We start from the raw sequence: 16,317 nt of genomic DNA, 5'->3' as shown, positions 1-16,317 counted from the left end.
TCCTGAAATTGACCTTTTGAGGTGGCTAACAAATGGTTTTGGATGAAAAAAAATGTCTGGACTTAAAAATATCTGGATTCTCTTGACTGTGCCCTTACTCCTGTTCTCATACCCGAATAATGTATCTCTAAACCTTACACACTTAAATGTATTAACTGCTGTCTGATTAAAACATAGTTATTTGTTTGTATAAAGATGGCAGGATAAGAATGTACAATGTATAAGTAATACTACAAGAAACAAAGACTACCTCACTTGTTTTCCAGTCAGGGAGAACAAAGGCACACATTATCACAAAGTTTTGATTCCATGAGTTTGTTTATTTCTATTTAGACTTAAATTTGTCACCATTAAAATAAATATACATCAATGCTAATGCTTGGCCAAAAAAAGCAGGTGAACATCACGGGTCTGAAAGACAGGAAAGAAAATATATAAGAACATTTATTTTTTAAAAAAATGAAATATTCCATTGAAAGAGGCTAATACATTATGTAAAGAATTCTTTTAGGCATTTTAGGCATTGTTACTAAATAGCATAGAAGTCCAAATCGCTTTGTTATAACATATGTGAGTGCTTAAATTACAAGACCGTAAATAAAGAGCATGCATTTCTGATAATGTTCAGAAACATTTGCAGTAGATCGATTACTCTTTCATCAGTTCAGTCACCAGTCTTGAACTACAGGCCACAGTTCAAATTGTTTTATTTTTGGCTGAGTCAATGAAGAAGATACTGAATCATATACTTTAATTTCTCAGAGTACTTGGATCCCATAGGGTTTAGAAATTACTTTCAACTTATGCATTAATTCCAAACATTGCATTCAACATCCATTACCATAGTGCCTTATTTTGTGCATGATCTGTATCACTACACTCCTGCCACCTAGAGATATATTTTTATTTTTTATTAAAAAAAAACCAACAAAACAAAACAAAACAAAAAAAAAACTTGAAGAAGCTCTTAATTTTCCCAGAGGTCTGTGATTTAAACCCAGGAGCTTGCTGTTAGCAAGTTGTGCCTTGAGGCAAAATGAATACCCAAGTTCAATTATTTCACTCTTGAAAGCACAGTGATTCACTTGAGCTTTTGGGAGTAGATTTTAGGGGAAGAGATGTTAGGTCCATGACTTTATATACATTTTGCTTTGCTCCTATGAAAAAAAATTGTCATGTGTGAAGAACAAATTAAAGCATCTGATCTCATGAACTTTACAAATAAAATATTGTTAAAATAATTTTTATTTTGCATAAACACACCAACAAAATGAATACTCAACTCTGGGATTCTGCCATTGTGTGAAACAGAATATGATGTTTTCCCAAGTAATTAATTTCCATTATTCACCAAAACCTACTGATCAGGGGAAAAAAATCCATTTACTGCTTCGTACTGCAATGTTTTATTAGAACCCATGCTGTTAACAAGCAAGGATTAAAAAGATAAGAATCAGACAAAGGAAAAGAGCTGGAAGTTCAGGTGTGAACATTCAAAAGATCTTCACTTAATCAATATGTTGCAGGAGTTGGAGCCACTCACACAAACGTTTGAGAACAGTCTCTTCTGTAAGAAGCAATTGCTGTCAGGGAGGAATACAAATATACTGACTGCGAAGAACCATGATGGATATCGATTTGGCAACCTAGAAAAAGTCCCCATGGTATAAGACATCTATTCCATAGTTTCTGCTGGTGGCCCTTGATGTTGCTTATGTGTTGATTCAAAACTTTTCAAACATCACCTGTCTTTCTGTCGAGTATAATTCAAACTACTTCATCACTGTCATGTCCTTGGTATGCTGTTACTTACCTTTGTGTGTGTGATTTCATGCATATACTACATGGCATCTAGTTTATGAATCATGGGATTTACTTATTGGTCTGATGCATAGACCTGTCAGGTCAAAAAGTTTATCATACTTTTTACCTAAGCCTGCAATGTCTTTAAGTTACAATAGGTTTAACTTGTGCTTCAGAGATGTCTAGTGTCAATTTATTTTTTATTTATTTATTTTTTTAAATGTTAGCCAGACATAGAACAGATTAAGAAGTACCACTGACCTCATAGGATTCAGGATATTCTACAGTAGTCTGGAAAAAAGATATGTTCTTAGCTCAGAATTGTTCATCTGATTCAGGTAAACACATACAAAATAAGTCATACAGAAAGGATTGGTTGAGTTTCAGGTCCAGTTAGAAGTTTAGATTCGATTTAGAATTACCCTGAAATTTTAACTCCGGTTAAAGTAATTTTATATTATTTTTAGCAGTGGATTAATTTAATTAAATTAACAAAACTGGAGGCTCTTTGTGTAACAGATATAACTCTATTTCAAATCTTGTCCATAATTAGGAACAGGGAAAGAAGTCTGGAGAAAATAAAACCAAAATTTAAAAAATTCTGCTTCATTTGAATGAATGCAGAGCAAAACCTGCTTTGCGATATTCAAGTGCACATTAACCATTGGTGGAGGGATTGGAGGGGAAACACTTCCAAAATCAAAATCTTTGCATAAAATTCTGATCTGGGGAGAAATACAAGTGTTAATAGCTATAGCTGCAATGAGACAAAAGGTATAGAAAAATAGTGGGGGAAGTGATTTTTAACTTTATGCACTAGATATGAGATGTCACACTGTGCTAGGAATTGGTTGGCTTAGTAGGTCCACTAAACCTCTTTTTTCACAACCAGTGAATACAATTTTAATAAAAACATAATGTTGACATGACCAACATATTTTGTTTGTGATTTAAAGAACCATTATGAAGTAAAAAAAGTCAACATTTTAAGGATATTCTGATATTGGGGGGGGGGGGGGCAAGTGTTTCAAAATTTACTGGGTCTTGGCACCAGACCAAAACCTAAAAATAACTTATCTTCTCACGACATGAAAGCTGGTTTTCTGAACAGCTTTTCTAACAGGACATAGAGATACACCTGGATATATGTGGGCATGTGTATTTCGTAAACTTCCCCTTGCTTCCACAATCTTTTTAACTTAGTGTTCAGAATCACCAGCTGAAATAAAATGTGTGAGCTATGGTAAACCACCAGAGAGCAAGAGGTGCTAAAATGTTTTGTGACTGTTTGTGTTATGAATGATACGGCTATTTGTGGCAGTTATTTTCTAGTTTGCTTAAGATAAGAATCTCCCTCCAGCTGGCATTTGTCAGAAAACCACAGAACAAACTTGTGAATTTGCTGCATACAAATGACAGTTGTGAAGATGTATATATAATTTTAGCTATTCCTTGGACATGTAAATAATGCTTTCTAAGAATGATGCTAGAGTAGATTAAATTTAACCATGGCAGTGTAAGTCAATCTAATTCACTTCTTCTGAACCTATGTCCTGTATGCAACCCCTGGATAGTCGTCATACAGTTCTGCTCCATGAACTGTTTCATTAAGAAGCTGGATGAGCACCAAGATAGCTCTTGCAAGAGTCATCATCAGTGAGGGACAGGATAACCCAGCTGAAGGAGAGGTGAAAGCAGCAATGGCAGTCTAGAGAAGGTTTTAGACTTTACCCATGGAAAAAGTCAGATTCATAGAATCGTTGTGTTGGGAAGGACCTTTAAAGGTCATCTAGTCCAACCACTCTCCAATGAGCAGGGACATCTTCAACTACATCAGGTTACTCAGAGCCCAGTCCAACTGACCTTTAATGTTTCCAGGGATAGGGCATCTGCCATCTCCCTGGGCAACCTATTCAGTGTTCCAGTGTTTATTTTAAACAGTCATTTTAAGAGCAATCAAAAGGTTTAATTTTTAGAAAATCAAAGTACCATGTTTTAATTGGAATCCTTCTGGAGGAAAAAAAATTGAAATATATAAATTTAATTTGAAAAAAAACATGTCAAGCTAAAGCAGCCAGTACTCCTATCCCAAAAGGGAGAGGCTAGGGAACTGAAACATGAAGAGGTGATTTGTGCAAGGGTATACCCAGAAAATAAAACGAAGAACAGAGCAGTTTTCCCCAGCTCCTCAGTATGAAACCAGTTGCCCTTCCACTTCAAATGGTACCTCCTTACAGTGCTAACTTCAACAACTCCAACTTTCAGTATTTTCAAGCTTCAGTTACAGCCTATTTATACATTAGGAAATTTTAAAATGCCCAGTTTCTGACAGAATGATCTTGAAGAGTGATATATAAATACGATCCCTAGCTGCTTTCATTCATCATAACAGAGGTGAATCCCCAAACTGTGCTTCTACCATCCTTCCAAATGAAAATTCATTGTAATCAAGTTCCCCTTGCAGGATTTGCCTCTTTTTTTCCAAATCTATGGGTGAAATTTCCATTGAAGCCACAGGGAAAACACTTGGTATCATTGCTGTTTCCTTTTGAAAATACAGCTAAATTATTTGAGTAGAGTTATTTTTATAGATTTTATTATCCATGTATTCTTCCACTTCCTCAATACAAACAGCTATCATACAATACAAAGCAACACTGGTATCTTTTTTTTTTTTCTTTTCAGTGGAAAACAGTTACATTTATTTTTTTAAGTGACTTTAAAGAAGTATGACCAAATATTTGTTTATATCTACTGTTTTCCTAAACAGAAGACTTATCTTGGCACTTTTATTAAATGACTAAATCATCATGAATTGACCAGAGATGTAGTTCCTGTGTCTGAGGCACAGACACAGGAGGCAGTTATTGGTCTTCTTTCCAGAGTCTAATAAATATATCATTTTTAGAAGCAGGCCTCTTTTGGTCATCATATATATATATTTATGATTGAAAAGAACAAAGTAATTAATTTTGAAGCACAATGGTACGTTCACAACACAAGGTTCTCTTTTTAAGACTGGCATAGGTTTTAAGAATAGCCCAACCATAACAAAACTGAAATTTAATAAAAGTAAAAATGATTGACAGTACATGTTCAGCATTATGTATAAGAAGAAATAGTCCCTGCTACAGGCTTTAGCAATCTGACTCATCTTCTAACATTAAGATACAATGGCTATGTATCTATTGCTCAAACTCCCAGTTAAATCTAGGCTGCCTACATGCTGGCTTGCACATTGGTTCAAACTACAGGCAAATCCCAGTGTTTTTTTCAGCTCTTCTGAGCTACCGGTAAATAAATTCAGTCATGAACTTGAAAATGGTTTAAGTTCAAGTCTCCGTCCTGTCTCTGCCTTGTTGGACTTTTGTCTGGTGTTAAGGAGAATGGAAGTCAACAGGACTATGCTGGCCATCACTAGCCCAGAGAACATGCAAATAATTTTCCTAGACTTCTGATTAAATGAGACTTCAGGGTACAAAACCTATGTCTAGACTTTTGCTATTAAACCTAAGGAAAACCAGAGAATTCTTGCAGAATACTGTACAAAGTGAACTCTAATAGTTCAGGCTACTTGCTTCAGCAGTCAACCCCCTGCTTAGCACAACTAGAAAAACTGTAGGAAGTGATACCACTGCAGTGGCAAAAACAATCAAACAAACCAAAACCCAGTTCTCAAATATATCAACCATGATAGATTTCATCATATTCCCACTGTTAGACCCCGATGGTAACATCTAGTTGATCAAGAAACAGAAAGTGGTAACATGGTTCATAATGATCATGAAACTGGTTTTGCAGCATTTGGGATGAAGAGGGAGAGCACGTGTGACGGAAAAAAGTATCATCTAACTAAAGCATTTTTCTACTGACAGACCATGCACTGTGTAGGCCTCTTATGCTTGGGTTGTAACTTCTGGTGAAAATCAAATTCTTCACAAAAAGTAGCCACAACCAAAAATAACATTATCTGAGAACAGTGGTTCAAGTGCTGCTCTGTTAAAACTCAGAGCAGAGATCTGAATCTTACCCATCCAAATGACTCAGCTAAACAGTTAAGCTATTTGCCATTGTCTCCCACAGTACCAGTAACCAAATCTGCAGCTGTAATAGTTTTTAAATGAAATACAAATCTCTTTTTTTTTTTTTTTTTTTCCCAACCAGCCTATTGATCCTCTTAAATAAATTATCCTTTAACATTTGTTGCTTGTTGGAAAGGACAAGATGAGTATTTGCAAAGCTCCTCTAATGGTAACTAATGTTGCCAGGAGAAAAGCATAACAATATTTTCTCAAAGGACATTCTAGAATGAGTTCAGCAAAGCTAGATTCTGTGAAGAGAGCTGGCTGAATGATGGGTACAGAGTCTAAAAGGGGTCAGCTGTGCTGTCTGGAAGCTGTGTATACTCAAGACTCTACTTTCAAATAAATAAGGATAAAAACAAGTGTTCTGAAGATCAGGGAGATCAGGGAGATTTATAGCTAACCTGCAAATGTTGCATTAGGGAGAGGAGGCTGTCCTATATTCTTCTAGAGCTTATATTGTAAAATGAATGTCAATTTCTTCTGTAAGTTGCCCAGAATGAATTGACACTGAACACTTATTTTATTTTGTATTAATCTTTACTTGCCTAATGGAAGATGTTTAAATGTAATTACCTTGTACTATAATAAAGAAGGATGTTAATGCGGCTACCTGGAAAGCACTGTATTCAATATTTAAAGGGAAATTGAAAATAACTACCAATAGCCTTGAGGGTTATGAAACTTTTTTTTTCTTTAAATAGTGCACTTGTGAACACTTACATTATTTTACTCTTCAGTGCAGAAATGTTGTAACAAATTACACTGTGGAGAGTGTTTAGGATTTGTTGCATTAATTTCTTTTCTTGGTGCAGTAGCATTTCCAAGTGGCATGTATCATAATTACAGACACAAAAGAAATATGATCAGTCTGCCACTTGTAACTCTGAATGACAGAAGCCAATTTAATATATTTCTAAAACTTTTAACTTGTAGTCTCCAAGAGTTGTTACTATATTAAAATACTTGACATAAATATGTTATCCACTTACATGATTTTTTAAATGCTAACTAATCACTGAATTTGATAGTTTTACAGGGTCCTAAAGTAAGACCTAACTTAGAGTTTATACCTTGACAAATGCAAGTAGTGTTGCCTCTATTAAATTAAAGCCATTATAAGCATTCTTTTAGCCATTACTGCTGGGCTGTGTCTGCAATTAAAGCTGTAACTGCATAAATAGTCAGAAGTAATTTTTATTTTTGACTCCAACTTAGCTGAGAATCTCATTATTTTTGTGTGTAATCTGTATAACAAAATGCAGCTTATCAGATATATGCAAAATGTTCTCTTTTCAATATTTTTCACAAATGAGTCTTTTGTTATAGTATATATAAATACTTTTACCACTTCCATTTTACAGCTGATGCTTTTGTTATAAAAGACTATTTTAATATTTGCTTTAAAGAATGATTCAGCAGTTCAGTCTTTTCAACAGTGATTTGAAAAGCTTGCTAGGTGCAAAGTCTCCAGACAAGGTAAGGTAAAAGAGTTTGCTAGAAAGGGAGCTCATCATTTGTTGTGTAGGAATTGTATGAAGATAAGCCCTTAGATTGTTAAATTGAATCTTTCCAAACCCAATTTGGGTAGTTAATTTTAGAATTTGAAGCATACTCTTCAAAATAGATTTTTAAAGGATTTGCTAGTTATTGTAAGGTTATAACTATAAAACCAATCTACCAAACTAAACCTCTCCAGCTATTCACACTGACTATATAAGAACTACAATTCTTTTGAAGTAAGAGTTTGCAGTGAATAAATCTGAAGAAGTAAGAAAGACCATTGTTGGACCAGTTGTGATACAGACTTGGGCCTTCAGTATTGGAGTGAAAACTACAAGTGGAGCACTGGCCCACCGGTGTCATCCCAGAAGTTTCTACCTGACAATCAAATCACATCTAGCTGCAAATGTCTAGCTGATCTCACATTACCCAATGAATTTCTGTCACATAGTGACTGATGTATTGAAATAAGGTACATAGTAAGGATGGAATCTTCTAATGATACAGGAATCATAATAAATCATTGATATGATACAGAGTGGAGTCTATTAAACATACAACTTCCAATCTTCCATGTCTGCACAGGAAATCAGATGTAAAGACAAATCTTTGGAAGCAGGTGAGAAAAAAAAGGAAACATTGGGGCTGTCTATGTAAATTCATAAAGCTGGGAGGGTGAGGGAATGGCACGATGTGAGCAATGCATCACAACTTATTGATATCTGAAATCTTAAGAGAGAAAAATACCACATATTAAAAAAGATTAATGTAAATCCAATATTATGCAACTAAAACTTTTTATTAATTTCTTTTGAACTCTGTAGGTCTGGAAGAGCTGTTGAACAACTGTTTGGGAAATCAAAATACATAAGGCTAAGGTACCAACACAATATTGTATCTTGGATCAAACTGTATGGAATATAAGCTAAAAGTAATATAGAATAAAAGACAGTTGGTATAATTTCCTTCTCCTCCAGCCTTAGTTTGGCCTCTAAAATGTTGAGAATTTTTTTTTTAATTCTGTATCAAAAGGAGTCAGTTGAAGGAATAACTTTTTTCAATTCAATATATGATAACATATATATGTTTTGGGAAGAATTCCCCTCCAAAAAAACACCCCAAAACAACAACCAAAACCCCCAAAATCCCAAACAAACAAATGACAAAACAAACAAAATAATCATTAGCCAAAAACGTGAAGAAAGCAATCAGGAAAATTATATTGCCCTTATAACTGTAAGCAATCAGTAAGTCTACTATTATGTTTTATAAAAAAGCAAAAAAAACTTGCACAATGAGAACATTCTTTTACATTAGGAAAAGAACATTTTCTCATCTGGTGTTAAGATGGTATGTAAATTGGGAAGCTTCAAGCTATATAATAGACTGTTATTGGGTTCTGTTTTTGTTTTTGTTTTTAATTTAAAGGAGATATAATAGCTTACTTCAAAATTATGCCCTAGTAAGTTTTCTTGAACATCCCTTTGCAATGACTTTAGGATACTGAACTGAATTTAAGAGTGTCTATCTTTTGCAAATGCTCGTATGTTAAATAAAACCTGAGCAAGTACCATATTATGTATTTAAGACACTTCACAGCCTATAAGAAATTAATACATACATTTTAAAGAGTAGGTTTTGAATATATACATAGATGTACATGTGGGCATTATACACATATGTTTGACTGGGTTTAAGCAATAGAAATTTAGTATTAGACACATCCCAGGACAATCTATATAGACAATACAAATTGACTGTTACATTTTACACTATAACTCTAAACATATTAGTTCTTCCATTACAGTGGCCATCAGCAGGTCATGATTTATCTGTTCTAAAACCTGATTTTGCCATTAGTATTAGTATCCATGATTTAAAATAATATTAAATTAAAAATTAAACTTCTCAGGATATATCTTAAGGCTTAAAGACAGAAAGAAAAAAGCCCTTACATTTACGTATCATGATTTTTAAGAAAATAAGGATCATCCTTTCTACACAGCAGTATCATAGGCAAGTGATGACAGGATCTCTTCCAACCCATGACTGAAACTGAGTTTGAGTAACATACACTGTATCTTGTTTCACTGTAGACAATCTTACTGGGCTCTAAATCTCATAAACTCATGTCCAGATTCACCACTCAACTCTTCTGCTTTATTGTGGTCTTTAGTTTTAGTGCTATACTTTTGTTTATGTGTGTGCATAAATTTTAAATTTGCTTGTCTATTTTCCAAATATGTCTGATTTGGAACCAGAATAGAAATCGGGGATGGAATAGCCCAGAATAAAAGAGCATTTGATAAAAGCAGTGAAGCAAATTCTAATAACATGAGATTTACCTACTATACAGTCTGATTTTCTACCTATCTAAAAGAAAACAAGTTTTTGTTCTCTAGCATATATTAAAAATAAGGATCTAATCAGGGAAGTGGTTCTGTTTAATTTACTATTTGGTCTCAGTAAGGCACTCTGATTTATGCTCTTCAGTTGTCTCCATAATTGGTTTCTGTCTCAGATAATGAGACTAGTGGAATACACTAAAGCTGTATATGTCTGACTATATTTGATGAACCCAAAATACAAATGTAGGGCTCAGTGAACAGCAAGGATTCCACTTTGCCGGGGCATAATGTGTCAGGCTCAGTTTTCATCTGCACTGGGAAAAAACCTGAGTTCTTCGGAGTTGTTTCTATTGCACAGACACAAAGAAAAGCTATGAGACACAGGTATTAATTTCAAAAGTATTTATTAAAAAAGATAGTCACTCAGGACATGGGAGGCCTTGATTCAGCTATCTCTCTTCTGCCATGTTTCGAACCATTATCCACTTCTGCCACATTGCAATTATCACCCTTTGAGATTCCAAAATGGGAGTGTCACATCCATTTTCTAGACTCCACACCAATCCGAGCAATGGGGCTAAAGCTCTGAGTAGCCATCAGTGTCTTCCTCCTGCCTGTTCTCATGGCTTTTCAACAACCGTTTATGTTGGAGCTGAATTTTTACAAGACTCACTACTCCATCCAAATTACAAAATGACAAAACTGACCCAACAATGTTTTTAATTACAGTCTCAGTAATTGGTCAGTGACTGTACATCATTATATTTGTTATTAAATTAAAGATATGTTGGAAAGATTTCTATGTTAGTTTACTCAGTTCTACCTCTTTTCCAATAAACATCCACTTTATAATTATCTTCTTTTAATGTTATTCTGTAAAACTGCAGGATTTCCCATATGCTGTTCTCTCTCATTTCTCTATGCATCTCATAGGATGATGATTTGGACCTCTTTCTTTACCAGAGAGGCTGTGTCTTGCTAGAAGTCTATCTATAGTCCTAAGTGCCTCTAGGGACCAGGGAAAAGGAATAGACCACTGGTAAATTGTACTTGTGGTTATTTGATGGGAAGAGATCAGATGTTGTGACAGGAATCACTGTAAGAACACAGATAAGCAAATTTGACCTTACTTCCCCTTGGGTTATTGCTAACCATTTTCCCCCATGTTTCTTTCCTGTTGATCCAGTAGTTGCTATTTCAATTTCATAATGATATTTCATAAAAACATAATCGATAATTAAATATAATTCATAATCATATTTTTAATTTTAATTTTTACTAACAGTAGCAACTGCTAGCAACTGCTTGTACTTAAAGATAAGAAAAAAGGTTGACACTGACTTTCAATATAATCAATTCATTACATTAATGCTTTTTATGACTATAGAATAGGGTTAGAATATCACTAACCAACTACTATCCAGATATTCTCCTTGGTGTTATTGTCTGAAAAATAATACAAGTTGTCAAGCATATATCTTTATCTTCCTCTGTCGAAAATAAAGATGAAGACAGAAACCTGAAACATTCTTCACTATTGCTATCCACAGAAAGAAACTGAATTTGAATAAATCTGAAAACTAAAAAAAATTATGTCAGAAAAATAAGTAATTTCCACTAGGGAAGGTGAAGTCTAATATTCTGATACAAATCAAAGCCGCCCCAAGTGTTTTGTTTACTGGGGCTTGTTAAGAAATTTGTTTTGAACAGTTTGACTTTAGGCCAAGTCATTCTACTCTCTGTCAGCACTCCAGAAAGTGTAGTGCAACTTCTTCATGTTTGCATTCTCAATTACATATCAAGCTTGCTGATTGGGCTACACTTGCACTAATATATCTAGCTGTCTCCCATCTTGCCAACCCTGGTGTTACACTTAACACAGAACTGACAGCGATAAACCACAACAGTGTCAGGACACAGTCATGAGAAGAGAGTGGTGCTCAGTGTATGGCAAACACACCTTTTCATAAGGAACCGTGGATGTTAAAGGAAAAAACTGAATAATGATCTGGAAAAAACTTTTCCCTTAAATGGCAATTTTATTTTATGAGTTTGGTATATAAAATGTAAGTAAAATATCTGGTTCTATGTTTCTCATGTACACAATTCTTCAAGACAGCAGGGGAACTTCAGATGAGAAAAGACTGCAAATTTTTTGCCTCATATAATAACTGCATGTTTTGCTACATGAAAAATAAATATAAATACAACACCATCTGTGGCTGAAATGGTTTCAAAGTTCTGAATGTTTCTATTCAGGAAACAACTGGTTTTGTCCCACAAAAGCTATAAAATCTTACTTCTTTTTCTGTATAACATCTTAACACCTTATGTAAGTCACAATATATTATGGAATTAAAATTCATTTTGTACAAGTGTGCAACAAGGTGCAGAAACTATATCAGATCCTAGTTGTTTTAACTGTATCAAACCATAGATATGAGGCCAGTGGAAAACATTTTTTTCTCATACAAACTTCTCTGAGATTTCCAGAACACTTCTGTTCCACATCAGATAAACTCCACTTTCATGCCAGCATTAAAATGTGATTCTACCTTGTTGTTCTTTTCAGAATAAAGTAAATTAAACAAAACCCAAGAGAAAAAAACTTCAGACTAAGCAGTAGCTTGGTGAAGATGTTTCTCACATTGGTTACAAGATGTTCCTGTTCAGTGTCTTACTCCATCCGTCTCCCAAGTCCTGCAGAAGATCTGAGCTACCGAGCTGGTCTCTCTTTTGGCATTTCTCTTTTGTCAGGGAATTTGATCTGGGACCTGAGAAATGAAATTTGAATGAAGCTTTTAAAACAGTGCTTGGCTGTTGCAGAGAAAATTTTCAGTTTCATCAAATTCATATTTTTAAAAGAAAACGCTATCATATTTCTTCTTAGGACAATGTATTATGTCATACATCTCCAGAAATGAAGGCATTCAATGGCAGGTAAAATATCAAGAAGTGAATGCTTAGCATTTTGAGAGTGCTAATTAGATGCCTTCATGCTTTCTGTGTGATGAATATTTTGCCAATGGTTGCTAATTATTATAGCAATTAGGTTTAATAAGTTGGGGATTTCACTAGGTTAGGTCTTCTGGGTTACACTTTAGCCAATAGGGAATGGGTGTTAATTAAGGACAAAGAAAAGGACAATTAAGAAGATTTGATGGGTTTAAGGAAATGGCAATTAAACAAAGTGCAGGAGTGATTTACATATTTTAATAAGTCAAGAACTCTTGGATGTTCAAAAAAAGTTTTATTTTCATTACTCATTGCAATTTTCCCAAAAGGTCTTTTCAGATTTTAACACTTTTATCTCCAAAATTCTGAGATTTTGGGTACTGAATGTTAATGTTAAAGTCTCTATTTTTTAATGCTTAGAAGCGGGCTCTAGATGGCAAATAGGTAGTATTGGTATAAATATGAGCACTAACAGAGCTTGCTCTTATTTACAGAGAAATAATGTATTTTCTGAGTATGGCATCTTACACAAAGGGACTGCACAGGCTATCTCATCTGCGTCTGTGACATGCTACCAAGCACCCAGATACATTATGTCCTGTAAGAAGCACAGACAAAACTATGAGAAAGAAACCCTTTTCTTCTGGTGAAAATGACAACAGAAAGGATTTGTAGGGAAGCAAATTTATCCCCTTCAATAGAAAAAGAGTTAGATCATGATATTCATCAACATTCAGTGACAGGGCATCAATATTAAACCTATTGATACTGCCTTTATTTTCTACCTAATGAATAAACAACCCAAGTGTTGCTGTTAGGAAAACCCACCTCACATTAGTTCTAATGCATTAGAAATAGCTCTGAACAGACTAAAAAGCACAGTGATGCAGACAAAGTCTAATTTTACTTAGAACTGAATCTCATTGTGCCATGAAACAGTTCATTACACCTGGACTTTTTAATTGTTTTAGACGTTGCAATTTAGGAAAGGTTCATACAAAGCTCGTTGTAAGCAAAACTCAAATAGTATGCTCTGTTAATAGTATATATTCATAACTAGCTGATCAGCATTGAAATGTTAACAAGTAGAAGCTGATCTGGATGCAATTCATGCCAGAAGCACCAGCACCTCAATGATTATGCTGTTGTATGGCAACTGTGTATATATTCACAGTATAAGATTTACATGAGCCAAGAAGTGTGTAAACTGTTGATTTATTCATCAGCTAGTGAGGAGTTGATGTAAGAAGCTGATCATTAGTGTAGTGACCCAAGAACTACAGGTCTACTGAAAACTACTACAAGTTCAAACATCAAATTGCTAAAAATATTGCAGGCATGCCTGCCTAGGGAATAAGAAAGTACTTCCCTGGACCTCAATATGAGCTGGGTTTTTGGGTGGGTGGTCAGGCTAATTCAAGAAGAGGTGAGAGGGAAATGAAGAGGAGTAAGAGATGAAGAAAGAGAGAAGGTAGGTATGAAGAGTTTTCCATGTCTATGGATCAGAGAAAAGAGAATCCTAGTACAGTAATTAGACAGTAATATGCAGTATTCAGTGAGCAGGAGGAAAGGAAGGACATCTGCCTGTGCTCCCTGCAAACCCAAAGCCAGTTCCACCACTAAAATTAAACAAGAATGTAATAACGTGTGTGATTATATTTGTAGTCATAATAACAGAAGAATCCTCATTTTCAGTAATAATCCAGGCACAAAACAGTTCACCTTCTACTGCTATAGCCTTTAAATTGCTACTTATGGAACAGACTGTCATAGGAAGTTCTAATGTAGCAGCACAATAAGAATAGGCATGACCAAAATAGCACTGCACAAAGTTAAAAGTTATCATTGATTGATAGAAATAATAAGACAAAACCACTGCTAGTCACACAGGCTTAGCCATCTGCTGTTACAGTAACTACATCTTTCTTTTGTGGGGCTCGAGCACTAGCAAATATAATAAAACATTTGTTCCATTTAGAAAGATGCAGTTACAGTAATGTTGCCATAGGCAGAATAATAATAAAACCACCTTCCATCTTTCCAATTGCTCTTTAGCTACCCACAAAGTAATTTCTATGCATGTGTTATCTTTTCAAAAGTGATAGTCAAAAATTCAGACTCCAAATGAAAGTCTTCTTCACTTCTGAATCCCACTTATCACAAATATTATTTTCTAAATAATCATTTATACATAAATTACAAAATTTCTGATGTAGCAAACAAAATTGTCTTCTGCTGACCTAGCTTATCAATTAGGAGACATTTAACCAAGGAAAAACATACGAGAAATACCACACACCCTTGCACAGTGAAGATGGCATGAAATAGAAATGCACTGCCTAATGAAATAAAATTTAAAGATATATAAATAGAGTTTATGGAAAACAAATATCTTTTATTTTCAGAGAAACCTTTTCATTATGGAAAGTAAAACGTCTCCTTTAATACCACTTTATAATACCTGATTTAAAGCTTACTTGACTGTCACAGTTATTTTGCATTTCCCTTTCAGAGACCTGCAAATAATTCAGTGCTCCCTCTTGGAGAGGAGAATTGAGATGTTGGTAGCCTGACTTGAGAGAAGTCTTCTTTGTTATCTCATCTCACTATTCCTTTTCCCTGTAAGTTTTCTCGTCTCCTCACAGATAAAGTCACTGATACAACCACTGGCTTGTGGGGTAGAAGGCAGGTGTGTCAGAACATCTTTGTGCTCAGTGTAGCAGTGGAGCATGCCTTTACCAGTGTGACAGAGTAAAAGAAGGAAAAGACACCCCTTTATTTTTTAGCTCTCCAAACTGTATGTCCCCCAAGACAACATTCCACCAGGCTGACAATCTGTTTAGGTAAAATGAACATTGAAATTAAAATAACTGTAAAAGCAAGATTACAGAATCAGAGCTGTGGGGTTCTTTGAAAAAGTGGTTTTGAAAAGGTATTGGGTCTTACTGTTATAGAACATCATATACATTACATTGTTACTAATATTGCACATGTGCTTATATGAACTAAATTATTGCTCTATCATCTCCCAAGAAATCAGGGAAAACAGGGAAATTTTGGATGGATTGCAGGGTCACTGCAAAACTATACAAATAATATGTTTATGGCCAGGTGGCATGCTCAGTAAAGAATTAGATATCCACTTGCAAGTCTTAAAAATCAGCACCCGCTCTGATCCTCCCAATCATCACTGTAATATACCTATGGCACAGATTACCTAAACAGCATGTCTACATTGTGTGTGATAACGGCAAATTTTATCTTTGTGATTAAGAAATGCCTGTCATACATTGTTTGATAGATTATTTTTCAATTGCCTATGGTACTGGGTAGATAGAATTGATTATCAGTGACACAGTTGTTCAGTCCATTAAAATTATTTGGTGTCAATAAATGAGCTCATGACTTCAGGCTAAAGACTTCATACCTATGACTACTTCCTGCCTGATATTACACATTGCTGGAGAAATGACCTTTAGTGACCTATGATAAAAATGTCAAATGTCATGTTTCTCCTATTCTGCAGTCAACAGTCCGTGCCTAATGACTGTTCTAAATTTCAAGACAGCAGCTCAAAAGGGCACTTGAATGGGGGAAATATAACAAGGGAGACTGAAGACCTCTTG

The sequence above is a fragment of the Falco rusticolus genome, chromosome 5 (genome assembly GCF_015220075.1).
Source record: "Falco rusticolus isolate bFalRus1 chromosome 5, bFalRus1.pri, whole genome shotgun sequence".
Lineage (NCBI taxonomy): Eukaryota > Metazoa > Chordata > Aves > Falconiformes > Falconidae > Falco > Falco rusticolus.
Note: the sequence above shows the minus strand (reverse complement) of the source record.